Source organism: Oryza sativa, chromosome 6 (assembly GCF_034140825.1).
Source record: "Oryza sativa Japonica Group chromosome 6, ASM3414082v1".
Lineage (NCBI taxonomy): Eukaryota > Viridiplantae > Streptophyta > Magnoliopsida > Poales > Poaceae > Oryza > Oryza sativa.
Window position 1 is genome coordinate 22761696 of NC_089040.1, and position 26492 is coordinate 22788187.

The 26492-nt window shown below is 55.4% G+C and overlaps 1 long non-coding RNA gene across 1 annotated transcript; it reads left to right on the top strand.

The window, feature by feature from the left end:
• The first annotated feature begins 14079 nt into the window (after positions 1–14079).
• Positions 14080–14738, top strand: LOC136356788 (uncharacterized). Its single transcript, XR_010741780.1, has 2 exons — positions 14080–14306; positions 14446–14738. It is a non-coding gene; the product is annotated as an uncharacterized lncRNA (long non-coding RNA).
• The last annotated feature ends 11754 nt before the right edge of the window (positions 14739–26492 follow it).

The following is a 26492-nucleotide window of genomic DNA, read 5'->3' on the forward strand; positions in this document are numbered from 1 at the left end:
CGTCGACGGTTGTTGTAGCCTGCAAGTGGCCGAGCTAGACGGCTAAGTCGAGCTGTTCCACTGCGTCGCGCACCGCACGACGTCGCGCACCGCACGACGTCGCGCAGGGCAAGATTGCTAATTCGCGACTAGGCGCGCACACCTCCCTCCGCGTGGATGGACAGGTGGCGCGCGGAGAGGAGGGCCGTGCCGCGCGTGGGATGTTTTTCACTTTTTTTTTCTTTTTTTATTCAGTTTTCTTTGGTTTTTTGGGTTTTTTTTTCTTATTTTGGGTTTTTTTGTTTTTTATACGTACAGATACAAAGTTTATATGCGTGTATAAAAAGTTTGTATACGCTCATACACAAACTTTTGTACGTGTATACAAAGTTCATATACACGCGTAGACAAACTTTTTATACGTCTATACATACTTTGTATAGGTGATGTATTTACTATTTTTTTTATTTTCAACTGCGTACGTATATAAAATTTATATATGTTATATACTAAGTTTGTATACGTGTATATAAACTTTGTATACGCCGTATATATACTTGTATATTTTTTATACATAAAAAATATATACAAATAAAAAAATATTTTTATATATACATATGTATATATTGCATATATATACGTATATACTCGTATAGAGGAGAAGGTCGGCTAGAGGGGTTGGAACGTACTGACCGCTGTTCGGCCATCAGGGTCCCCCGCGCAGGGCCTCCTCGACCATTTTAGGAAGATGCGGCTAGAGAATTCGGCCGGCCTTCTGCTACGCCGTCCAGCTCGACCGGAGCGACTGCATTGCCAGATGCACGGGCAAGGTCTTAATTTGTATCGAACTATCGATGGTTTTGGGGACGGCGTGGTGTTTGATCTCTGACATGCAAGAGGAACCGTCGTGCCGTGCCGTTCGCAGCGTTCACCGGAATAATGAACCATCATAGGGGAAGGGGATTCTGATCCCCTAAGGGGATATCCCCCTACAGCCCCTACCGTTCGATCCTTTTCGAGATCTGTGCAACTTTTCCCCGCACCAATCCTTTTCGTATGCTGTATTGCAGGCTAAATACAGCTCTACGTATTGCAGTCCCATCGGTATTGACGGAGCTCGTGGCTCCTCACCGGGAGACCGCGCAGGCCCCCCTTTGCCGGTTCGGCCGGGGGCTTAGGGTGAGATCTCAAGCTCTCTCTCTCTCTGTGTGTGGAAAGATCGTCTGCTAGCAAGAAACGCGAGACACCGGCGATCTATACAGGTTCGGGCCGCTGAGAAGCGTAATACCCTACTCCTGTGTTTTGGTGGATCTGTGTATGAATGAGCTACAAAGTGTGAGCCGACTTCTCTCCCGTTCTAAGCTCTGAATCTGGCCAGAATCAACCAACCCTTTCTCTATGGGCAAGGTCCTCCTTTTATACTTCAAGGGGATCCCACATGCACCCTTCCCTTTCCAAACTGGACTTTTCTTCTCTTTATGGACGGAGATTGGTATGGTTGCTGTCCGAATGACACTCCGATGGGACAGCCCACACCTACCTCCACTCCCGGCGGAGACAGGCGCAACGTGGGATCGTGGCTGTCCGTTGCTGATGCGACCAGTGTCAGACCGGTCATTCTTGTCCACCACACGTCAGTTTAACAACGTGCATGTTTACCCTTCTTCGTGTAACACCTTGCCTGTAATGGTTAGGATGAAGCCTGGTATAAATCTGACTAGGGGTAACGTGTTATCTCTAAGAGATAACACGCTAGCTCCGGCTTGAGACGAGTGCCTAGAGGCTTTCGTCTTGACGGGACGGGGCAAGGCGTGCGCCAGACCGCCAGTCGCCACCTAACCCGCGATCTGACCGGTCTGTGACTGGTCACAGACCGGATAAAGGAACGCGCCGTACTGCGCTGCATGCAGCGTGACACGCTTGACCAGACTGCAATAAATGCTGTTAGGTGAGCACAGCTGTGCTCACTTATCCCATATATGTGGCGCAGATTTCCTTAAGGGGTCGGGGTGCCTCGGCCCTCGGGGCCGGGGCAAGCGCAACCCGACCCCCCCTCGGGGGAAATCAGGAGGAGGGCGGACACCTCACCCTCGGGCCCGACGTCCCCGAAGGTGCCAGGCCACGTGGGCGATTGCGTCTGCCTCAAGCCTCTGGTCATGATACTCCCGGTCCCATATCACCGACAGTAGCCCCCGGCGTTATGCCAGAGCAATTTTCCTTCCCAAGGGAAGCGGTCAGGCGTGACGCCACCCCTAAAGCCTGGTGACAGGTGGGACCGGTCTCCATAGTTGGGCAAAATACCCAACGGTCTCAATCCATGCACATTGGTATTGGTAACTTTGGTTGTCCATAATGGGCGGTCTATTCAAGACTGCCACATCACTTGAGCAGCGCGCGAATCTGGGTGAGCAGATTTGTCTCGCTCGGAGATACGGTAACGCCGCTTCGGTCGGCGAGCGTAATTAATGCGCGCACGATACAATCCGTTTCGATTGCCACAACCGCATATCCACTTCATGCGCCGTAAGCGGGCGAATGGGATTAGTGGAAGCGTGGGCACGGGAAACGAGGGAGCGAGATAGCGAGATACGAGGGAGCGAGGTAGTGGGCGCGAGAAACGAGGAGCCAGGCCCAGCGATGGCAAGGGTATAAAAGCATCGAGAAAAGGATTTGCTCCCTTCCTTTCGCCATTGTCCCTCTTGCCTTCGCCGCCTGAGCTCTAACTCTTTCTCTGCTACGCCCTACTTTCGCCACACGCGCTCGTTCTCAATCATCTCTTCCTCCACCGCCATGGCACGGGGCTCCGCTTTGCTCGACGGCAGTGTACTTCCGCCTTCCCGCATTGTGAACGAGAGGCACGCCGGACTGCCGCGCCGCTTCATGCCGGAGTCCGCCACCGGTCGGGAGATAGTGATGCTGGGCGAGGGGCGCCCGGCACCAGACTACCCGGGGCGGTCCATCTTCTTCCTCCCCTTCGCGATGGCTGGGCTGGTCCCGCCATTTTCTCATTTCTTCATGGATGTCCTGGAGTTCTACGATCTCCAGATGGCGCACCTCACCCCCAATGCGGTGATGACATTGGCCATCTTCGCACACCTGTGCGAGATGTTCATTGGGGTGCGCCCCTCTCTTCAGCTGTTCCGGTGGTTCTTCACCGTGCAGTCGGTGTCACCGCCGTCGGTGGTTGGCGGCTGCTACTTCCAGCCGCGGGGGCCGGTGTTGAACCGCTACATCCCCTGCGTCCTCCGCAAGAAGTGGGACGACTGGAAGAGCGACTGGTTCTACACCCCCCTCGCCAACGAAGCGCGCCTCCGACTTCCAAGCCAGCCCCCGGCGCAGGTCTCCAGCTGGCGGGCGCCGGTAGATCTGGGGGAGGAGTACGACGCCGTCCTCGACCGCCTGGCGGGCCTGCGATCCCAGGGGCTCACCGGGGCCATGGTGTACGGCGATTACCTCCGTCGCCGGATTGCGCCGCTCCAACGGCGCGCCCGGAGCGCCTGGGAGTACACTGGGTCTGAAGACTACATGCGGACCCACCAGGGAGCCAGATGGGATTGGGCTCCCGAGGACTTCAAGATCGTGGTCCAAAGGGTGCTGAATCTTAGCTCCGTGGAGGCGTCTCGCATTCCTCATGAGATCCTCCCCCTCTGCAGCGATCCCGACCGCGCCTCCATTCTAACCATTATGATGGGGGTCGGGGCCTCAGAGGAGAGAGCCCCTAAGGGCCACGACGGCGCGGGCGAGCGCCGCCGGGGGGAACAATCTGCCCCAGGAGGGGGTCGTGCTTCTGGGCCCCGCGTCGGGGGCTCGGGGAGCAGCCGCCCTGCCGACGCCCAGGGGAAGAGGAAGCTGGGAGGAACACCTCCCACATCTCCTCCCCGAGGGGGCGGGGCGGCGCGCGCCAGCAGTCGGCGCCCGGAGGGGGCCGCGCCGACGTTGCAGCCCGAGGGGGAGCGCAAGAAGAAGCGGCTCCGAAAGACGGGGGAGACGGAACCATGCCGGGGAAACCTGATTTCCCCTCCAAGGTGGTCATTTAACCGACCCCCTCGCAGGTTCGTCTCACTCTCATTGCAACCATCTTTCTCCCAAAAAGAAGTTTTTTCCTACTCATATTGTTCGTCTTCTGGTTTTTTCTTCTGCTTCAGCGATGTCCCGTCGCATTCCTCCCGCCACCCCAAGTCCGGCCAGTCCGAGGCCGAAGATCCAGCGGCCGCAGAGGAGCGGAGGCGAGAATCTGACCGGCGTGAAGCCGCAGACCGCCTTCGGGAAGCTGAAGAGGCCGCCCGGGAGGCCGCCCGGATTCGCCAAGCGGAGGAAGCTGCTCGGGAGGAGGCCGCCCGGGCTGCGGAAGCCGCTAAGGAGGAGGCCGCCCGGGCTCGCCAGGCTGAGGCAACAGCTGCTGCTGGCGTGTCAACTGGGCCCACTCCCTCGGGCAACCCTCAGGCGACAGCCTTCGGGGAGGCTCGCGACGAGGCCGCGGGCACATCGCCTGGGCCCACCTCCCCGGGCGACGCCCAGGATCAAACGGGTCCGGGGGACATCCCCGAGCCCAGCACGTCCTCCGGGGGGCCGAGCCGCATCGCCTTCTCTCCAAGGCGGCTCTTCTCCTCATCTTCCGTCGCCCCGCTGAGCGCCGAGCCCATTCTGCAGGCCTTGGCCGCTGCAAACACCGCGGTGCTGGATGGGTTTAGCGCCCAAGTGGAGGCCCTGCGCGCGGAACGAGCGGAGCTCGAGGCCGCATGGGCACGCGTTGAGGAGGGGCGGCGCTCGGTGGACGCCATGGTGGAGGTGGGCCGTAAGGCTCACCGCCGCCACATCTCGGAGCTTGAAGCCCGCAAGGCGGCGCTGGCGGAGATCGCCCGAGAGGTGGAGGAGGAGCGAGAGGCCGCCCTTATCGCCACCACCGCGATGATCGAGGCGCAAGACGCCCTCCGCCTTCAGCACGCAAGCTGGGAGGCGGAGCTGAAGAAAAAGCTCGACGCCGCCCAAGGGGTCCTTGACTCCGCCGCTGCCCGAGAGCGGCGGGTAACGGAGACTGAAGCGGCGTCTCGGCGGCGCGAGGAGGCCCTTGAGGCCCGTGCCATGGCGCTGGAAGAACACGCCGGCGCCGTGGAGAGGGGCTTGACGGACCGCGAGGCCGCCGCTGTTCTCCGGGAGGCGACGCTGGCGGCGCACGAGGCCGCCTGCGCCGAGGAGGAGTGCGCGCTCCGCCTCCGCGAGGACGCACTCGCTGAGCGGGAGCGAGCTCTCGAGGAGGCTGAGGCCACGACCAAACGGCTGGCGGACAGCCTGTCCCTTCGCGAGGCGGCGCAGGAGGAGCAGGCGCGCCGCAATCTTGAATGCGTCCGCGCCGAGAGAGCCGCACTGGAGCAGCGGGCTGCCGACCTCGAGGCGCGGGCAAAAGAGCTGGACGCAAGGGCGCGCGTCGGTGGGGCGGCTGCGGGCGAAAGCGACTTAGCCGCTCGCCTCGCGGCTGCCGAACACACCGTCGCTGACATGCAGCGCGCACTAGATTCCTCCATCGGGGAGGCCGAGGCCCTCCGCTTGGCGGGCGAGATGGGGCCCGACATGCTTTGGGACTCGGTCTCTCGCATGGATCGCGCCGGTCGGCAAGCGGGCCTCTGGAAAGGCCAGACGAGGATGCGCCCCGCCAACCTGGAAGGCCTCGCTCCGCACCTCAACAGGATGGCCTGGGTCCTCGAACAACTCCCCGAGGAGCTCGAGAAGACCATCAAGTCGTCCTCGAGGGACCTCGCCCGGGGGGCGGTCGAACTCGTACTGGCGAGTTACCAGGCCCGGGACCCCAACTTCTCTCCATGGATGGCGCTGGAGGAGTTCCCTCCCGGGACCGAGGACGACGCGCGCGCGCGCGTCCGGGATGCCGCCGACCACATCGTCAACGGCTTCGAGGGCTCGGCCCCTCGGCTCGCGTTCGCCCCCAGCTCCGACGAGGAGGGCGATGCCAGCGGTGAGGACGACGGTGGCGACGAGGCCGGCGACCCGGGCGCGTCAGAATGAGCCCCCAGGCCCCCGCCAATCTTTTTTTTTTCTTTTTCTTTCTTCTAAGGCCTTCATGCCTCTTTTTTGTACAAATTAACTTAATCTGCAATCAGAAATGATGAAAAATTTTTGTGTTAGTTTTATTTTGCTATACATACGAGATGAGGATGATCTGTGCCATGGTCCTTTTGCGCCTTAGCTTGAAATAAGGGCTCGTGCCCAAGTCCCAGTCCTCGAATGGCTCGGGTCGGGGCTAGTGCCTGGGGAGATCCACATGTCGAGACTGGCCAGGCCGGGAACGTGGTGACCGAGGGGTATGGGTGACCCGATTGTGGGTTTTTGCCGATTCCCCCCCGGAGTTCACCACGCCCCGGGGCACGGCTCGGTTCTGGGCCCCGTTTGGCGATTTTAGCTGACCGAACCGAACCCCCGAGGGCAAGGTTGAGTACGAGTGACCTTATTTTAAGTCAAGATTCTTCAAAAGGAAAGAACAGCACAGACACAACCTTTAGGAAATTGAAAAGGCTTCTATTGAAATGTTGAAAAAAGAGGAAAAGGAATATATGTATGTGCATGTGTGGTAGCCCCCGGCCAATCCTGCACACCCGAGGGGGGTGCGGGGTTGGCCCGAGCCAAAACCTAACACCCGACCCCCCCCCTTCAGGGGTAGAAGCGACGAAGGTGTTCAATGTTCCACGGGTTTGGCAGCTCCGTGCCGTCGCCCGTGGCCAGCCGTACCGAGCCCGGCCGGGGGACACCGATCACTCGATACGGACCCTCCCACATTGGTGAGAGCTTGCTCAATCCAGCACGCGTTTGAACGCGGCGTAGGACGAGGTCGTCGACGCAGAGTGATCGGGCCCGGACATGGCGCTGATGGTAGCGCCGCAGGCTCTGCTGGTAGCGCGCGGCTCGGAGGGCCGCGCGCCGCCTTCGCTCTTCTAAGTAGTCGAGGTCATCTCTGCGAAGCTGATCTTGATCAGCCTCGCAGTACATGGTGGCCCGAGGAGACCTCAGGGTGAGCTCAGATGGGAGAACCGCTTCTGCGCCGTAGATGAGGAAGAAAGGCGTTTCCCCGGTCGCTCGGCTTGGTGTGGTTCGGTTCGCCCAGAGCACCGCTGGCAACTCCTCGATCCATGAATCGCCGTGCTTCTTGAGAATATTGAAGGTCTTGGTTTTAAGGCCTTTGAGGATTTCTGCATTGGCGCGCTCCACTTGGCCATTGCTTCTGGGGTGAGCAGGTGAGGCGAAGCAGAGCTTGATGCCCATGTCTTCGCAGTAGTCGCCGAAGAGTTCACTAGTGAATTGGGTGCCATTATCCGTAATAATACGGTTAGGCACTCCAAAACGGGCCGTGATGCCCTTAATGAATTTAAGAGCAGAGTGCTTATCGATCTTGACAACCGGATAAGCCTCGGGCCACTTAGTGAACTTGTCGATCGCAACATACAGATACTCAAACCCGCCCGGGGCCCGTTTGAACGGTCCCAGGATATCAAGCCCCCAGACAGCAAATGGCCATGACAGTGGTATGATCTGCAGGGCCTGGGCCGGCTGATGGATTTGCTTGGCGTGGAACTGACACGCTCTGCATCACCGGACCAGATCGACTGCGTCATTGAGAGCTGTCGGCCAATAAAATCCTTGACGAAAGGCCTTGCCAACCAGGGTGCGCGAGGCGGAATGGGCTCCGCACTCGCCCTCATGGATGTCAGCAAGAAGCTCAACGCCTTGTTCCTGAGGAATGCACTTCAGGAGGATTCCGTTAGCCGCGCGCCGATAGAGGGTCCCTTCTACCAGCACATAGCGTTTGGAAATGCGTTGTACGCGTTCACTCCCTTCGCGGTCCTCAGGTAGAGTCTTATCTGTGAGGTATGTTTGGATCTCAGAGATCCAAGCAATCAATCTAAGGGAGCTTGGAGCGCTCCCTTCGGGTCCCGAGGCCTGGACTCCGACGGGCCTCGGGGGCCGGTCAGGCGCATCCGTCTCCCCTAAGGGGTCGGGTCGCGCCGACGGCTGGGTAAGCCTTTCTTCAAAGGCGCCCGGTGGGGTCTGGGCTCGCGAGGACGCGAGCCGTGAGAGTTCGTCGGCTATCATGTTATCCCGTCTGGGCACATGCCGAAGCTCTATCCCGTCAAAATGGCGCTCCATACGCCGTACTTGGCGCACGTAGGCGTCCATCTGCGGGTCAGAGCACCGGTACTCCTTACAGACTTGGTTAACAACCAGCTGAGAGTCGCCTAACACCAGGAGGCGGCGGATCCCCAGTCCGGCCGCCACTCTGAGTCCGGCAAGGAGTCCCTCGTACTCTGCCATATTGTTAGTCGCTCGAAAGTCGAGACGGACCAAGTATCTGAGGACGTCTCCGTTCGGAGAGGTCAACGTGACCCCTGCACCGGCGCCCTGGAGAGACAGAGAGCCGTCGAACTGCATCACCCAGTGGGCGGTTTGAGGCAGCTGTGAGGGGTTCGTGCTGGCCTCGGGCATTGAGACGGTCTCTGGAGCCGGGGTCCACTCTGCCACAAAATCGGCGAGGGCCTGGCTCTTAATAGCGTGGCGTGGTTCAAAGTGCAGATCGAACTCAGAAAGCTCGATTGCCCATTTTACCACTCGTCCTGTACCCTCTCGATTATGCAAGATTTGACCGAGGGGGTAAGACGTAACCACAGTGACCCGATGCGCCTGGAAATAATGGCGCAGTTTCCTCGAGGCCATCAGAATAGCGTAAAGCATCTTCTGGGCCTGTGGGTATCGGGTCTTGGCGTCCCGGAGGGCCTCACTAACAAAGTAGACAGGCCGCTGCACCTTTCGGCGGGGCCGATCCTCTTCGCTAGGGGCCGTACCCCCGGGGCGTTCTTCGTCCAAGTGGCCCCTCAGGACGCACTCGTCTTCTGTGCCGATGACCTCGGGGTCGGAGGACGACAGGAGCGGCCTTCCCACAGTGGCCTCGGGGCCGTCCTGGGGGTCGGGGGCTCCTGGCGTCATCGGACAAGCGGGCAAAGGGCCAGCTCCGGTCGTCAGGGGCCTCAGGCCTCCTTTCGGCTCGGGGGCCTCTTCTCCCTGCTCTCTCCCGGGTCGAGTCAGCACAGGGTTAGCCTCGGGGCCAAAGGGCGATAAGTGCGGCCTTCCCGCAGTGGCCTCGGGGCCTTCCTGAGGGTCGGGGGCACCCGGCACCGTCTGACAAGCGGGCAGAGGGCCGACTCCGGTCGTTGGGGGCCTTAGGCCACCGTTCGACTCGGGGGCCTCTCCTCCCTGCCTGCTCCCGGGCCAAGTCGGCACAGAGTGGGGGTGCGCAGAATGAGGATTATCCTCATCGCGCTCCACAACTAACGCTGCACTAACTACTTGGGGGGTCGCCGCTAAGTAAAGTAGCAGGGACTCATTTGGCTCCGGGGCGACTAGAACTGGAGGAGAGCTGAGATACGCCTTCAACTGGGCAAGGGCATTTTCAGCTTCCTCCGTCCAAGTAAACGGCCCCGAGCGCTTGAGGAGCTTAAACAAGGGTAGCGCCTTCTCTCCCAGCCTTGATATGAAACGACTTAGGGCGGCCATGCAACCGGCGACGCATTGCACATCCCTAAGTTTGCTGGGGGGGCGCATCCGCTCAATAGCTCGAATCTTCTCGGGGTTGGCCTCGATGCCTCGGGCAGAGACCAAGAACCCGAGAAGCTTGCCCGCAGGTACACCAAACACACACTTATCGGGGTTCAGCTTTATGTGGGCGGAGCGGAGGTTCTCAAAAGTTTCCGCTAGATCTGAGAGTAAGGTCTCTTGGTTGCGCGTTTTTACGACCAAGTCATCGACATACGCCTCAACATTACGTCCTATTTGGCTACCCAAAGAAATTCGAGTAGTACGCTGAAAAGTAGGACCTGCATTCTTTAACCCGAAGGGCATTGATGTATAACAATAGGTTCCTACGGGGGTAATGAACGCAGTTTTTTCCTCATCCTCCCTAGCCATGCGAATCTGATGATAACCAGAGTATGCATCTAGAAAACACAAAAGGTCGCACCCCGCAGTGGAGTCGACAATCTGATCTATGCGAGGCAGGGGGTAAGGGTCCTTAGGACATGCCTTGTTAAGGTCGGTGTAGTCGATGCACATCCGAAGCTTGCCGTTCGCCTTGGGAACGACCACCGGGTTCGCCAGCCACTCCGGATGGATGACCTCACGGATGAACCCGGCCTCCAAAAGTCTAGCCACCTCCTCGCGGATGAAGGCTTGACGCTCCGGGGCCTGCCGCCGCACTTTCTGCCGGACCGGCCTTGCGCCCGGCCGCACGGCGAGACGGTGCTCAATCACCTCCCTGGGGACCCCGGGCATATCCGCTGGTCTCCATGCGAAGACATCAGCGTTTGCCCGCAGGAAGTAGATGAGCGCGTCTTCCTATTTGCCATCCAGAAGACCACCGATCCGTGTGGTCTTGGATGGGCCGTCGCCCAAGGCAATCTCCTTGACCGGGACCTCGTCGCATGTGGCCATCCGCTGCCTCGGGGCGGTGGGGGCAGAGGGGCCAAGCCTCTCGTCACCACCCTCGGGCTTGGACGCAGCAGCGAGGCGGTCGGCGCGCTGCTCCATGCAAGCGAGCGCGACTTTAAGATCGCCATGGACAGAGATGGGACCACCGGGGCCCGGCATCTTCATCTGGAGGTAGGCGTAGTGGACCGCCGCCATGAACTTCACCAACGCGGGCCTCCCTAGGACCGCGTTGTAGGGCAGACTGAGGTCCGCCACATCGAAGCTCACCCGCTCCGTGCGGAAGTTGGCGGGTCCACCGAAGGTGACCGGTAGGTCGATGTGACCTAATGGCCACGTGTGCCCCGGCGTCACACCGATGATTGGTTGAGACGGCTGGAGCACCATCCCCGGGGCCTTGATAGCATCAAAGGCCGCGGGGGAAAGGATGTTGAGAGCCGCTCCTCCATCTATGAGGACACGCCCCAACTTCACGTTGCAGATGGTGGGGGAAACCACCATCGCAACCTGCCCTCCCCGGGCAATGCACGGTGGGTGGTCGGTCTGGTCGAAAGTGAGAGCAACCTCCGACCACCGCGCCCGACGCATCGCCTCATGAGTAGGGGCCATGGCCAGAAGCTCTCGCTTCATAGCCTTGAAGCTCCGGCGAGAGACGTGCGCACACGCTCCTCCATCGACGGTGGCAATGGTGGCCCCAGGTTCTTGGAAACCTAGGTCATCATCACCATCACCGATGTCAACAGCGGGGGCCTTCTGCTTGGCCTCACTTCGCCATTTGCCGGAAGGAACCGCCGGGGACTTGCCCTCACGGCGTTCCTGCCTCCTGTCCTCCTCCCACTTCCTCGTTCGCTCAGCCAGATTTTTGACTGCACGACAGTCCGCGAGATCGTGGAGGGAGGTGTTGTGGACGGAGCACCACCTGCCGGCGGGGCGCTCCCTGCTGGGAGTACCAGCCTCTTTCTTTTTGTCGCTCGCAGGCCTCCCCTTTCGAGTGGCCCGCGAAGCGCCCTCGACGGCGAGGACATGACCCTCGTCGCCGGAACGGTCCGACCTCTTCTTCCTCCTCCTGTCACGCCGCCCTGTCTGAGCGGCGGATCCGGGGGCGGCCGGAGCTGCCACTCCGGAACCGGAGGAGTTCCATGTCCACGCTTCCTCCTTACGAGCCACTCGGTCCGCGAGCTGAAAAAGCTCCGCGGTAGTCTGGGGCTCCTTGGAAGCGATCTTTTCGAGCATGCGGTTGTGCCGCACGCCCCCCCTGAACGCGTAGATCACCGCGTGTGCAGGGATGCATGGTATAGTATTGCGGACTTGGCAAAACCGCTGAATGTACGAGCGAAGCGACTCATCATCGCCTCGCTGTACTGCATGCAAGTCCGCTTCTTCGCCTGGGCGCGGATATGTGCCTTGGAAGTTCATGGTGAACTGTTGGCACAAATCTTCCCAGGAGTGGACCGACGCGGGTGGCAAGTTCATTAGCCAACCCCGCGCCTGTCCTTTTAGGGCCATGGGAAAGAAGTTCGCCATGACCCTGTCGTCACCCCCAGCGGCCTCGATCCCGGTCGTATAGACCTGAAGAAACTCGGTGGGGTTGACGCTCCCATCGTACTTCTCGGTGATGGTGGGCCGGAACCTTGGGGGCCAACGGACATTCCGAAGACTCGCCACAAAGGCTCTACAGCCGACACCACCAGCCGGGGGCACGGAGGGCTGATCCTCACGTCCATGTCGAGGTGACACTCTGGACGAGGAGGCGCCCTCCGTTGCACGGGGAGTACGCCGGCTATTACGCCGACGCTCGATGTTGAGGCGGGCATCCGGCTCCCCATGCTGATCCTCCCGAGTCGAAGGTGTCGACGAGGGAGTGGCAGCCGAATGCCGTGCAGCCGCCGCCGCTCGCCGCGCCCTCCGCCTTGACGACACGGATCCGGTGGTAGCAGCGCCGGAGGTCCTGGTGGTGGCGGACCGTCCACCAGCACCCAGGCGCTGCTGTGCCGTCATGACCAAGTTGGCCACGTCTTCCAGCCATCGTTGGGCTGGAGACTCCGGGTCATGGACGACCGGCGGGTGTCGTAGGAGCGCGCCAGCAGCCTGAAGCGCACCCTGAGGCGTGCTGCCGTCGCCGTAGACGAGGAGGCGACGCTCCCCATCTCGCCGTTTTCCTGCATCACCCGCGGCTGGTGATGCCACGGATTTGTCGACCCTCTCAAGCGCCTCCCCCTGCTTAGGGCTTTGGCGCGGAGGAGGTGGGGGAGTACGAGCTCGACGGCGTGGATTCGGCTCCCCGTCGTCGCCGCTCACACTCGGAGAGAGGTCGTGCGCTTTTCCTTGCTCGGCCATTAGGCTGAACAAGAAAAACTTGACGCGCACGGCAGAGTCTGAGAGCTCAGAAAACACACGCTGAGCCCCCTACCTGGCGCGCCAGATGACGGAGCTCGTGGCTCCTCACCGGGAGACCGCGCAGGCCCCCCTTTGCCGGTTCGGCCGGGGGCTTAGGGTGAGATCTCAAGCTCTCTCTCTCTCTGTGTGTGGAAAGATCGTCTGCTAGCAAGAAACGCGAGACACCGGCGATCTATACAGGTTCGGGCCGCTGAGAAGCGTAATACCCTACTCCTGTGTTTTGGTGGATCTGTGTATGAATGAGCTACAAAGTGTGAGCCGACTTCTCTCCCGTTCTAAGCTCTGAATCTGGCCAGAATCAACCAACCCTTTCTCTATGGGCAAGGTCCTCCTTTTATACTTCAAGGGGATCCCACATGCACCCTTCCCTTTCCAAACTGGACTTTTCTTCTCTTTATGGACGGAGATTGGTATGGTTGCTGTCCGAATGACACTCCGATGGGACAGCCCACACCTACCTCCACTCCCGGCGGAGACAGGCGCAACGTGGGATCGTGGCTGTCCGTTGCTGACGCGACCAGTGTCAGACCGGTCATTCTTGTCCACCACACGTCAGTTTAACAACGTGCATGTTTACCCTTCTTCGTGTAACACCTTGCCTGTAATGGTTAGGATGAAGCCTGGTATAAATCTGACTAGGGGTAACGTGTTATCTCTAAGAGATAACACGCTAGCTCCGGCTTGAGACGAGTGCCTAGAGGCTTTCGTCTTGACGGGACGGGGCAAGGCGTGCGCCAGACCGCCAGTCGCCACCTAACCCGCGATCTGACCGGTCTGTGACTGGTCACAGACCGGATAAAGGAACGCGCCGTACTGCGCTGCATGCAGCGTGACACGCTTGACCAGACTGCAATAAATGCTGTTAGGTGAGCACAGCTGTGCTCACTTATCCCATATATGTGGCGCAGATTTCCTTAAGGGGTCGGGGTGCCTCGGCCCTCGGGGCCGGGGCAAGCGCAACCCGACCCCCCCTCGGGGGAAATCAGGAGGAGGGCGGACACCTCACCCTCGGGCCCGACGTCCCCGAAGGTGCCAGGCCACGTGGGCGATTGCGTCTGCCTCAAGCCTCTGGTCATGATACTCCCGGTCCCATATCACCGACAGGTATACTGTACCAGATATATTTAAAAAAGTTGATGGGTTCTGCACTAGTCAGACTACTAAATGCATTTCTTCTCTGTTGCTCACGCTTTATGAGCTCTTCTTCTTCTACCTCATACACAACCTCTCAACTGTTTGAAAAAAAGCAGAAGACCTTACTATTCCTCTCTTGCGTTCTTCTCTTCAAAACCCCATTTTTCCTCTCTTGCGTTCTTCTCTTCAAAACCCCATTTTTCAGCAGTACCTCCCTCACCCCCGTAGTGGATTTCAATGGATCCAATGGATTCAGGTCAGTCATTCCTCCGACTTATGGCCAGCATGGACCACGGCCATGTTAACTTCTTGGGAAGGTGTGTTTCATCCTCTCTCTGCATTTCGTTTGGTTGTTCGATTTGGTTGTAGATCTATAATTTCTGATTTCCTCCTCCGACGAACGCCTTCTCTTTTTTTTTGGGACGACATTTGATCTGTGCATTCACCCTTCTGTAGAATGATAGATCCAGCGGATGTGGAATCCAATGTGGATGCCTCCCAGGGTTTCGTGGTGTTCCAGAGGTGAAGGTTGCAATGGGCTCACCACAAGAACACTTCAGCTGTGGTGGACAAAGGCCGCCCGACGAATGCGAGAGTGAACGGGGTGGAGTATTTGAGTGGACGGAGGAAGAAGATCCAGCTTGTTTCGCCATGGATCTTGAGAGATTGAGGCAGAGTGACCTGACTTTGGGGATGGATGGAGAGAATTGTCACGTCCTGATAAATTCATCCCGAAATAAAAATCATCTTCTAAAAGGAATAATAGAATTAATTAAAATTCGAAAAGAAATTGGCAAACACTAAAATACGTACAAGAAAAATTCAAATGTGGCCCGGAGAATTTTTGTTAAATTCTCCTTGGTCTAAAAGGAGCCCTCAAATTTTAGTGGAATTTTCAGAGCACAAATAATAATTGAAAAGAAATAAACAAAGTGAAAAGGTTTTATAAAAAGAAAAACCCTAAAAGAAGTTCTTTTTCCCCCCCCTTCCCTCTTGGGCCGGCTCGGCCCACTTCCCTCTCCCTCTCTCTCTCCTCTCCCGCGGCCCATCGGCTCCCCGCGCGCGCGCGCGCCGCTGACAGGCGGGCCCGCCCGCCACTCTCGCTGACGGGTGGGACCCACCTGTCATCTCCCTCCTCGCGCCGCAGCCGCCGCCCGCCCGTGCCCTAGCGCCGCCGCCGCCGCCGAATCCGCCGCATCCCGCCGTCCCCGCGCGCATTGAAGTGGGGGGAATTACTCCCCGTGATTCCCTCGCCATTTCCCCCCACTTTTCCCGCTCTCTCTCCCTCGGATTCGCTCGGAATCTTTCCCCTAAACCTCGCCGGCATCAATGGCGGCCGCATCTTTCGCGGCCGTTTCCCCCTTCGCCCGGCCGCCCTCTCTCCCTCTCGGCGCTATAAAATCGTCCCCCGTGCCTCTCTCCTCCGTTTCCGCCGTTCGCCGCTTGCTCCCGCCGTCGGGTTCGTGCTCGCGCCGTGCACCTCTCTCTTCGCCGTCGCCGCCGAGCTCCGTTCCGCCGCCGCCGCCGCTCCGGACTTCCTCCTTACTCGGCGACACCTCCATTCGCTTCGCCGTGTTGCCGCCGACCCCGTCCGCCGCTCCGCTTCGTCCGTCGACTGCCGGAGCACCGTCGCCCTCGGCAACCCGAACCGCGCCGTCGCCTTCCTCCGCTCCGGTTCGCCGCCGCCGTCGCTCCGGTCTTCCTCCCGGCTCGGCGCCACCTCCCTCGGCATCGCCGCATCGCCGTCGACCTCGTCCGCGCCTCCGTTTCGCTCGCCGACCGTCGGAGCGCCGCCGTCATCGTCATCCCGAGCCGCGCCGCCGTCTTCCTCCGCTCCGTCCGCCGTTTCCGCCGCCTTCGCTGTCTCGGGGTGAGCCGTGGACCGTCCCCTTCGTTTCCCCCTTCCCTCCTCTCTCTCGGGTGCCACTCCGCCGCGCCGTTGGTCGCCGGCGGCGACCATCGGGGCGCGGGTGCGCGCCGCTCCCGTCGGCCGCGCCGGCGAGGCCGCCCTCGGGCGCGCCCTCGCGGCTGCCAAGTGGGCCCGGCCGTCAGCCGCCCGCGCCCGCGGGTGCGGCTGACGCGCGGGACCCACGGCGCCGACCGCCGCCAGCCGCGTGCGCCCGGTCCACCGTGGACCGAGCGGCTGACGCGTGGGCCCCACCTCCCGTGGACCCGGTCCGCGCGCCCGCCCCTCGGCTGACGCAATAATCCGATTTTTAATTTAAAATTGAAATGAAGAAATTCGCAAATATCCATTTAAAGAGCATATAAACTTCAAATGGCCATATCTTGACCATTTGAACTCGGAATTGGACCGTTCAAGTCTCTAATTTTTCCTTAAGAAGTCAAGAATCCATTTTTGTGCTTTGTTTCGGTTGTTGTATGGAGTTTATTAGAGTAAAAGCCCTTTTCTTTTCCGTTGGTCGTGTAGACGCTGCAGCTTCGGAAGATCCGCTCTTCGTGGAAGTTGAAGCCGGCGTTTGGGAAAGCGAGCAAGGCAAGTCACATCATCCTTGAGCATATTGAATCCCAGTTTATAAAATTATTTTGATTTAAATTATTGCATTATCGCTTTGTTTAAATTCCCGCGTTATCACTGTTTTATTTAGCCATGCCTATTTACCTTTGTTATGACCTTAATATTATTGTTATTGATATTATTACCTTGTTCACCCTAGGAAAATAAAACCCCAACTAGTGGGTACTCTATTTATAGTACCACTAGTACAATTTTAGGTAGATGCTTCGCAATTTAATTAGGTAACATTAGGTGGTTTTATAACTTTAGACTTTGGGAATTCTCATATCATTTGGACACTATGGAATTGTTGGTTTATGGTGGAATTGGACACACACCTCTCTTCCTCTTTCAAAACCCCTAAAACCTGTTTTCGGTGGGGTTTGGGTGCATGCCAGTTGTGGGAAGTAGCACCCCGGCCACTATAAGGATTAAGCTCGGGCCTCTGTTGCAAAGCACTACCGTACTTCCACATGTCTAATGGGTAAGGCTTAGTTTGTGGCTCAGTCTAGTCATAAACAAAAGTACACGGATTGGAGATGGATGAAGTCGGGCGTCGATGGACATTCTCCAGGGCAAATGAAGGCTACACGGGCTGCGGCCCGGTAGTCGAGATGTCGTACGGCAGAGGGTTGGTGCCCTGCTGCTAGGGGCTCAGTTCTGCCTGCCTGTCCCGGGTATCCCGGCCGCAGGTGGGATTGGGTCGGTACTCTTGTTTATGGTTAGGATGGGTTGGGAACTATGTCACGTCTTCCGTCCGTATACCGTGGTGGTATGTGGCACGTGGTAACACGTGAGGAAGATGTGTCTTGTGGGTAAAGATGTACACCTCTGATCAGAGTAAATCTATTCGAATAGCCGAGCCCTCGGATATGGGCAAGCCGAGCAATGTACCCAAGTCAGTGTTCTAATTCTTAAAATTGGCTCAACAACTAAAATATGGAATGGTTGGCCTGGGTTGGCTTGGGACGAGCTGGGACCCAGGTCGGGTTGCCAGTTCGGTCCGAATCATCGTAGGCCTTGGGTTAAGGCAGGTTCGTGAAGGTTCACGGCCTTGATTAATAATACTGTGTAGCTCTAGAATCGTCTTTACAAAATGGCTTTGGGCAACCAAGCGACTTTTAAATGCTGTTTACTGCAAAACTTAATCCCTATTATTATTCCCTTGTACCCCCCTTGCATTAATTATGCATCCGCCGGTGTGGCTTGCTGAGTACTGTGGTTGTACTCATTCTTGCTCAATCTTTCCCCTCTTCAGTAAGAGAAGCTTTGGAGAAGATGTCTTAGGTGGAGTCTTGGCTTATACCCCAGTTGAGCGCCTGTGAAGATGGAGCCGTAGGCCCGCTAGTCCGCTGCTGTTTATTTTTGATTGTCAGGCCTGAAGCGCCTTTGTAATAATGTAAATATTATCGATATAATAAAGATGTGTCTTTTATATCATGTTTGTGTGGTGTACCCCGGCTTTTCCTGGGACGGGGATTAATACACTAGCGTTCGGGAAAAGGAAATTTTCCCGGTCGCGACAAGCTGGTATCAGAGCCATCTCGACTGTAGGATAAGCCAAGTGGATAAAACCTAAGGACATATTTTATAAATAAAACTATTTGCGAAAGTTCCTCTTTTCTCCTTCCCCTAATGCAATTTGCAAAAGGTTTACTCTTTTCTTCCTTCTTCAAATTTCAACTAGTACTAGAGGGTCAGCTTTGCGAAGAAGAAGACATCGTCAGTTGTTTGCCGAAGCTCCAGAAGACTGCAGGATCTGCTAGTGAAGTGGAGGAAGCAGTGAAGCCAGCTGTGAAGCAGGAGTGAAGATCTTGGAGAACCCGTCGCAGAACCTAAGCCACCCTCTAGTGTTTCGTTTGTCGTGTGTTTCCTTGCTTGTGTGTGTAGCGCGTGGTTTGCATCAGTGGGTTGTGATGTAACCATGCTAGGTTGTTTGCTTAATCAACTTGCAGAATAAGCCTAACATACATCATAACAGCAAAAGACTTAGATCTGTTAAGGTCCTATCCTTAGTTTCTAATCTGTCTCTCCCCTTTGTTTTCCCTCTCTCCCTCTCCAAATCTTTGCAACAGATGGCTGACAATGAGAAAGGCAATAAGGTCAGAAGTCAGGACGTTGGTACCTCAAGCTCCCGAGTGAATGAAGCACCAGACACCAGTTGTGTGACACTGGTCCAACACCTGATTAACCAGAACCGATTGCTTATAGAGATACTACAGCAGCATCAGACGCCAATTCTGAACCTGAGTCAAATACAACCTCAAGTGCAGTTGGAGGCAGTCCAAGCACTCACACCACAAGTCAGCATGCCGCCAGCATCCCGAAGGACCCATGGTGACGTGCCACATGTTGACCCAAAAGAAGCAAGTAACATTTGCTTTATGTGTGATGAGCAAGGGCACTATGCAAGGGAGCGTCCTCAGCAGAAAAGAAAAACACCAATGCGAACTGAAGATGAAGTCCGTAAGATGATCATTACTAGCACAGAATGGCCTCCACCAGGAATGACCAGACGTCAGAGAAGAAATACCTTCCGAGGTGCACCACAGTTGACAGAGCATCTTTTAGCTAATGGAGGTAGAGTGTCTGATAGTGAAGATTCAGATCAAGTCTCCTCAGATGATGAAGATGAAATGGAATGTAAGGCATGCTCTCGTTGTGGAGAAATCGGTCATGTCGCCAGCTCGTGTGCCACTATATGCGTTCATTGTGAGGAAGACCATCCGCCCGACAGGTGTCCAACGAGCAGGATCACTTGTTTCTTTTGTGAAGGAACTGATCATGTACCAAAAGATTGTCAATTCAGTCTTCTGCTGACGAAGAAGATGGCCAACCAACCCGCCAGTTCCAACGGAGAGAAGCATCAAGGCAACACAAATCCCCGCCAAGATCACCGTTTCAGCCTAACTCCAGTGCCAGGACAGAGGAATCAAAATGAGAAAAGAAAATGCCGAGTCCGGGAAGATATCTGTTGCTTCAATTGTCAAGGAATGGGTCATTTCGCCGACAAGTGCCCAAAACCAAGAAACACAGCTGCCAGCACGTCAGTCCACGCAACTCCCTGCAATCAGAAGCTTGCTCCTCAGCGAATTGTCATCCATGCATCCCGAAGCAGTCCTATAGCCCGCGTTGCAACAGCTCCAACTCCAATGAGTGCACTACCACAAGGTGTCAATGCTCAATTTCAGCCCCAGCCACCAGCTGACAAGACAGAGGCCAGTATCTGCGTTGTACCTTTGGAAGTCCCAATACAGCAGCTGAGAGATCAAGTACAAGATGAAGAACCCGAGTGTAAGAAAGTTATTGTTTGTTACAACTGCAGTGAAGAAGGGCATTACTCCAAAAACTGTCCCCAACCAAGGCAAAATCGACCTCCACATTACCGCCAATTTACACGAAGCAGACATTCCAATCGTATTGTGGTCACTGGAGCAAACGCCGTACCCGTGAGGCCTCGTGTTAATCAGAACCCATAGCAGAAACAATGCACCAGTGCTCCTCCTGCTGCACCTGACTCTGCAATAAATCATAGCAACCATTCTCTGCACCGACAGCCTCAGCAAAGAATTGTCGTAGATGGAAGAAGTTGTGTCTCTCCCCGACCTACTCCAGGCCGAGCCAAGGGCAATCAACCTCCGGAGGGCGATACCAAGCAGAAGACCGTCATCCGCTTCAACCAGCAATCAGAAGGAAGCTTCTCCTGTGAATGATAGCATTATGCAGTCCTATCACATCATCACAGAACCAATCAAGGATGCAGTCACTAGAACAATGCCAGCTATATCTCTCCAGAATCAAAATGAGCAGCCATGTTTGTGGTTTCCAGTTCGCTACTTATCATGGTGTAATCGAAAGTTTGCAGCAATCATGTAATACAGAAATATATTCATGTCTATAAACAGTGAGCTTGCTATGCTTATGGATGATTCATGTTGAGGATACAATGTACCGATGTTAAGCACCGTCCCTTTTTGTTTAAGGCAGTGCCTTGTATTCATGTAATATGGGAGAAATTTGTAATAAAAACAAGTTCTAAGAGGATTCTTTTGGAAGATGCGGATATGTGATCATGTGTATAATTGTTTACTGACAAAGGAGACCTAGGGTCTCATTTCAGAGGAATTATGTTCCAACCTCGAGTTAATAACCAACCTGTTGATGGAAAAGAAAACCAATTAAACTGTGTTGGGTTAAAAAGCCAATGAGACAGTAGTTGGGGGTAGGAGTTTGGATACGCCTTTTACAGGTCAAGATAAGGATCGTTGGATGAAACCCATAAGGGTACCTGCCATGCCTCTACACTAATAAGTTCGGATATACCTGCAAACAGTTAAGAAGATCCAGGAGACATCAATATTTGAGAACATAATAGTCGATGGTTGGTAATTAGTCGACCAGGTATCAGAAAAGGGTCAAAGGTGATATGGCAGAAGAACAATATGGATGCTCCCCATCTCGAGGAAGCACTAAACCCTAGTGGCATAAATACAGATAGCAAGCAATGTATTTCCCTGAAGGTAGTCAGTGCAGCTTTTGACGAACCACATCAAGGTTTCACCGAAAGGCAGCAAGCCAAAGGACCTCATCGTCCCCAGAAGCGTCCGCAGTCCACATCAAAGAATACCACCTGTTAGAGATAAGCTGAAAGATGATTGATAAAAGAGATTGGCAAAGATGTTCTCTAGCATGAAAGAAGTAGGCCGAAAGGTGATTGATAAACAGAAACATGCTCTGCATCGCTCAAGGAAGACCCCTGATAGTAATTGCCTCCCCCACAACAGTCACCTTGTCATTAAGTAAGCAAGATGACCTAGGTAAAAGTGTTTCTATGAAGGCAAGGAGTGAAATCTTCAACTCGGTATCAGATGCTACACGGAGTGAAAAGTGCAAGCACCGGTTGCCAGGTGATGCCAAGTCTTGGGAGATGATCCAATGGGAAAGAACACATCAAGGCTGAAGGTGCACAGGAATACGTTGAATGCTAAATGATGACAACGTGAAGAGAATAGCGGAAAGTAAACTGAACATAAAGAAAGTGAATCTGAGTTGCTTGTTCGTGGGAGCTATTCCCAGTTATGAACCAAGTGGTATGTTCGCAGATAGTCTACAGAGGTCAGAGTAAAATCACATCTAACAACGAAGCTTCAAATTTGGCCGGATAACGATCAGACAATAAGAAGTCCAGCAGGCAAAGTTATCGACCCTCGAATCGAATAGCAGAAGTAGCTAGCACCCGGAGACCAGGAAAGCTAATATGAGGCAGTTTGTGGCAAGTTAGAAGTAAATGACAAGCCTGATATCCTTATGATGACAAGCATGGTATCTTAGTAATGACGAGCTGATCTCGACGCATGACGTGAAGTGGTAACTTGTCTGAGGCTGACTCCGAAGATATGAATCATAAGAAGTTCTGGAACGGAAGCATCACTGAACTACCGCAACCTAGTCTGAGTCAGCCAAAAAGGTGCACCCTGGTCCAAGTCAGGTGAAAAGAAGATTCCATCCGCAACAGGAGGTCAAGCCAAGCAGTTCCGAGTGGTAAAGTTTTGCTGGAAGTTCGTCAAGACGCAACGGAAGAAGTCAGACAAGAAGAGAAGACCGCCCAACCTATCTTCTTGCTAGCCTCCTCGAATCTCGGGGACGAGATTCTTGTAAGGGGGGTGGATTTGTCACGTCCTGATAAATTCATCCCGAAATAAAAATCATCTTCTAAAAGGAATAATAGAATTAATTAAAATTCGAAAAGAAATTGGCAAACACTAAAATACGTACAAGAAAAATTCAAATGTGGCCCGGAGAATTTTTGTTAAATTCTCCTTGGTCTAAAAGGAGCCCTCAAATTTTAGTGGAATTTTCAGAGCACAAATAATAATTGAAAAGAAATAAACAAAGTGAAAAGGTTTTATAAAAAGAAAAACCCTAAAAGAAGTTCTTTTTCCCCCCCCCCTTCCCTCTTGGGCCGGCTCGGCCCACTTCCCTCTCCCTCTCTCTCTCCTCTCCCGCGGCCCATCGGCTCCCCGCGCGCGCGCGCCGCTGACAGGCGGGCCCGCCCGCCACTCTCGCTGACGGGTGGGACCCACCTGTCATCTCCCTCCTCGCGCCGCAGCCGCCGCCCGCCCGTGCCCTAGCGCCGCCGCCGCCGCCGAATCCGCCGCATCCCGCCGTCCCCGCGCGCATTGAAGTGGGGGGAATTACTCCCCGTGATTCCCTCGCCATTTCCCCCCACTTTTCCCGCTCTCTCTCCCTCGGATTCGCTCGGAATCTTTCCCCTAAACCTCGCCGGCATCAATGGCGGCCGCATCTTTCGCGGCCGTTTCCCCCTTCGCCCGGCCGCCCTCTCTCCCTCTCGGCGCTATAAAATCGTCCCCCGTGCCTCTCTCCTCCGTTTCCGCCGTTCGCCGCTTGCTCCCGCCGTCGGGTTCGTGCTCGCGCCGTGCACCTCTCTCTTCGCCGTCGCCGCCGAGCTCCGTTCCGCCGCCGCCGCCGCTCCGGACTTCCTCCTTACTCGGCGACACCTCCATTCGCTTCGCCGTGTTGCCGCCGACCCCGTCCGCCGCTCCGCTTCGTCCGTCGACTGCCGGAGCACCGTCGCCCTCGGCAACCCGAACCGCGCCGTCGCCTTCCTCCGCTCCGGTTCGCCGCCGCCGTCGCTCCGGTCTTCCTCCCGGCTCGGCGCCACCTCCCTCGGCATCGCCGCATCGCCGTCGACCTCGTCCGCGCCTCCGTTTCGCTCGCCGACCGTCGGAGCGCCGCCGTCATCGTCATCCCGAGCCGCGCCGCCGTCTTCCTCCGCTCCGTCCGCCGTTTCCGCCGCCTTCGCTGTCTCGGGGTGAGCCGTGGACCGTCCCCTTCGTTTCCCCCTTCCCTCCTCTCTCTCGGGTGCCACTCCGCCGCGCCGTTGGTCGCCGGCGGCGACCATCGGGGCGCGGGTGCGCGCCGCTCCCGTCGGCCGCGCCGGCGAGGCCGCCCTCGGGCGCGCCCTCGCGGCTGCCAAGTGGGCCCGGCCGTCAGCCGCCCGCGCCCGCGGGTGCGGCTGACGCGCGGGACCCACGGCGCCGACCGCCGCCAGCCGCGTGCGCCCGGTCCACCGTGGACCGAGCGGCTGACGCGTGGGCCCCACCTCCCGTGGACCCGGTCCGCGCGCCCGCCCCTCGGCTGACGCAATAATCCGATTTTTAATTTAAAATTTAAATGAAGAAATTCGCAAATATCCATTTAAAGAGCATATAAACTTCAAATGGCCATATCTTGACCATTTGAACTCGGAATTGGACCGTTCAAGTCTCTAATTTTTCCTTAAGAAGTCAAGAATCCATTTTTGTGCTTTGTTTCGGTTGTTGTATGGAGTTTATTAGAGTAAAAGCCCTTTTCTTTTCCGTTGGTCGTGTAGACGCTGCAGCTTCGGAAGATCCGCTCTTCGTGGAAGTTGAAGCCGGCGTTTGGGAAAGCGAGCAAGGCAAGTCACATCATCCTTGAGCATATTGAATCCCAGTTTATAAAATTATTTTGATTTAAATTATTGCATTATCGCTTTGTTTAAATTCCCGCGTTATCACTGTTTTATTTAGCCATGCCTATTTACCTTTGTTATGACCTTAATATTATTGTTATTGATATTATTACCTTGTTCACCCTAGGAAAATAAAACCCCAACTAGTGGGTACTCTATTTATAGTACCACTAGTACAATTTTAGGTAGATGCTTCGCAATTTAATTAGGTAACATTAGGTGGTTTTATAACTTTAGACTTTGGGAATTCTCATATCATTTGGACACTATGGAATTGTTGGTTTATGGTGGAATTGGACACACACCTCTCTTCCTCTTTCAAAACCCCTAAAACCTGTTTTCGGTGGGGTTTGGGTGCATGCCAGTTGTGGGAAGTAGCACCCCGGCCACTATAAGGATTAAGCTCGGGCCTCTGTTGCAAAGCACTACCGTACTTCCACATGTCTAATGGGTAAGGCTTAGTTTGTGGCTCAGTCTAGTCATAAACAAAAGTACACGGATTGGAGATGGATGAAGTCGGGCGTCGATGGACATTCTCCAGGGCAAATGAAGGCTACACGGGCTGCGGCCCGGTAGTCGAGATGTCGTACGGCAGAGGGTTGGTGCCCTGCTGCTAGGGGCTCAGTTCTGCCTGCCTGTCCCGGGTATCCCGGCCGCAGGTGGGATTGGGTCGGTACTCTTGTTTATGGTTAGGATGGGTTGGGAACTATGTCACGTCTTCCGTCCGTATACCGTGGTGGTATGTGGCACGTGGTAACACGTGAGGAAGATGTGTCTTGTGGGTAAAGATGTACACCTCTGATCAGAGTAAATCTATTCGAATAGCCGAGCCCTCGGATATGGGCAAGCCGAGCAATGTACCCAAGTCAGTGTTCTAATTCTTAAAATTGGCTCAACAACTAAAATATGGAATGGTTGGCCTGGGTTGGCTTGGGACGAGCTGGGACCCAGGTCGGGTTGCCAGTTCGGTCCGAATCATCGTAGGCCTTGGGTTAAGGCAGGTTCGTGAAGGTTCACGGCCTTGATTAATAATACTATGTAGCTCTAGAATCGTCTTTACAAAATGGCTTTGGGCAACCAAGCGACTTTTAAATGCTGTTTACTGCAAAACTTAATCCCTATTATTATTCCCTTGTACCCCCCTTGCATTAATTATGCATCCGCCGGTGTGGCTTGCTGAGTACTGTGGTTGTACTCATTCTTGCTCAATCTTTCCCCTCTTCAGTAAGAGAAGCTTTGGAGAAGATGTCTTAGGTGGAGTCTTGGCTTATACCCCAGTTGAGCGCCTGTGAAGATGGAGCCGTAGGCCCGCTAGTCCGCTGCTGTTTATTTTTGATTGTCAGGCCTGAAGCGCCTTTGTAATAATGTAAATATTATCGATATAATAAAGATGTGTCTTTTATATCATGTTTGTGTGGTGTACCCCGGCTTTTCCTGGGACGGGGATTAATACACTAGCGTTCGGGAAAAGGAAATTTTCCCGGTCGCGACAAGAATCCAGAGAGTTCGGCATGTATCCAGATGGGGAGAGAGAGTAAATAAAAGAAGTACAGTATCAAAATTGATTGAATAATCTGTGAACGTACATAGGTGGGCCCGGTTGAGTTGATGGAATAGTACGTATACATGTGGTGGGAAAAAATTATAACAACTAAATACAGTAGAATACATACTGGGTGTGGAATCATACGCACGAATCTCAAAGGGCAGCGAACGACGATCCATGTAGGGGGATATCCTCTTAGGGGATCAGAAGAGTTTGCCCATCATAGGCAGGTTTATCGTGTTCGGTTTGCCCCCTCATGACCGACGAGAGCGAGGAATCCTTCGTGTGGTTGATCGAGACATGACTTGCTTTCAAGGGTGGGAAGAAGCCGATATAGTTCACAATTGGTTATAATAGGGTTGTTGAGATGGCTGACATGAGGGTCTTTGGTGGTGATGTTAGGCACCGGTTTTGCCAACTGCCGGCGAAACCGTTGAGGGAGCCAGATTATACCGGTTTCAATATATCCGGTATACGATTCACGGATAAAAATTAGATTGGAACTATATTTAAGGGAGTTAAAGTGGGCTTATTCCTTCCCCATCTATAGATGCAGCCCAAGTAAGACTCGTGATACACGTATGGGCCTCGGCCGATTTCTTAAGGAAAAAGTACACCGAAGGTCCCTCAACTTGTCATTGAGTTACAAAATCATCCCCCTACCGTAAAACCAGATACCGGACGTCCCTCAACTAACAAAATTGTTCGCTTTAGATCCTTTGGTAGTTTTGATCCCGGTTTTATCCGACGTGGCAGCTGAGTCAGCGTGGGACCCACGTGGGCCCCACATGTCAGCGTGGCCACGTCAGCCTCCTCTCTCTCTCTCCCCTTCCCCTCTCTCCCTTCCTCATCTCTATCACTCTTCTTCTCCTTTGCGACTTGGGCAGGCCGGCCGACGGGTCACGCCATGCACGACGGCGACGCTG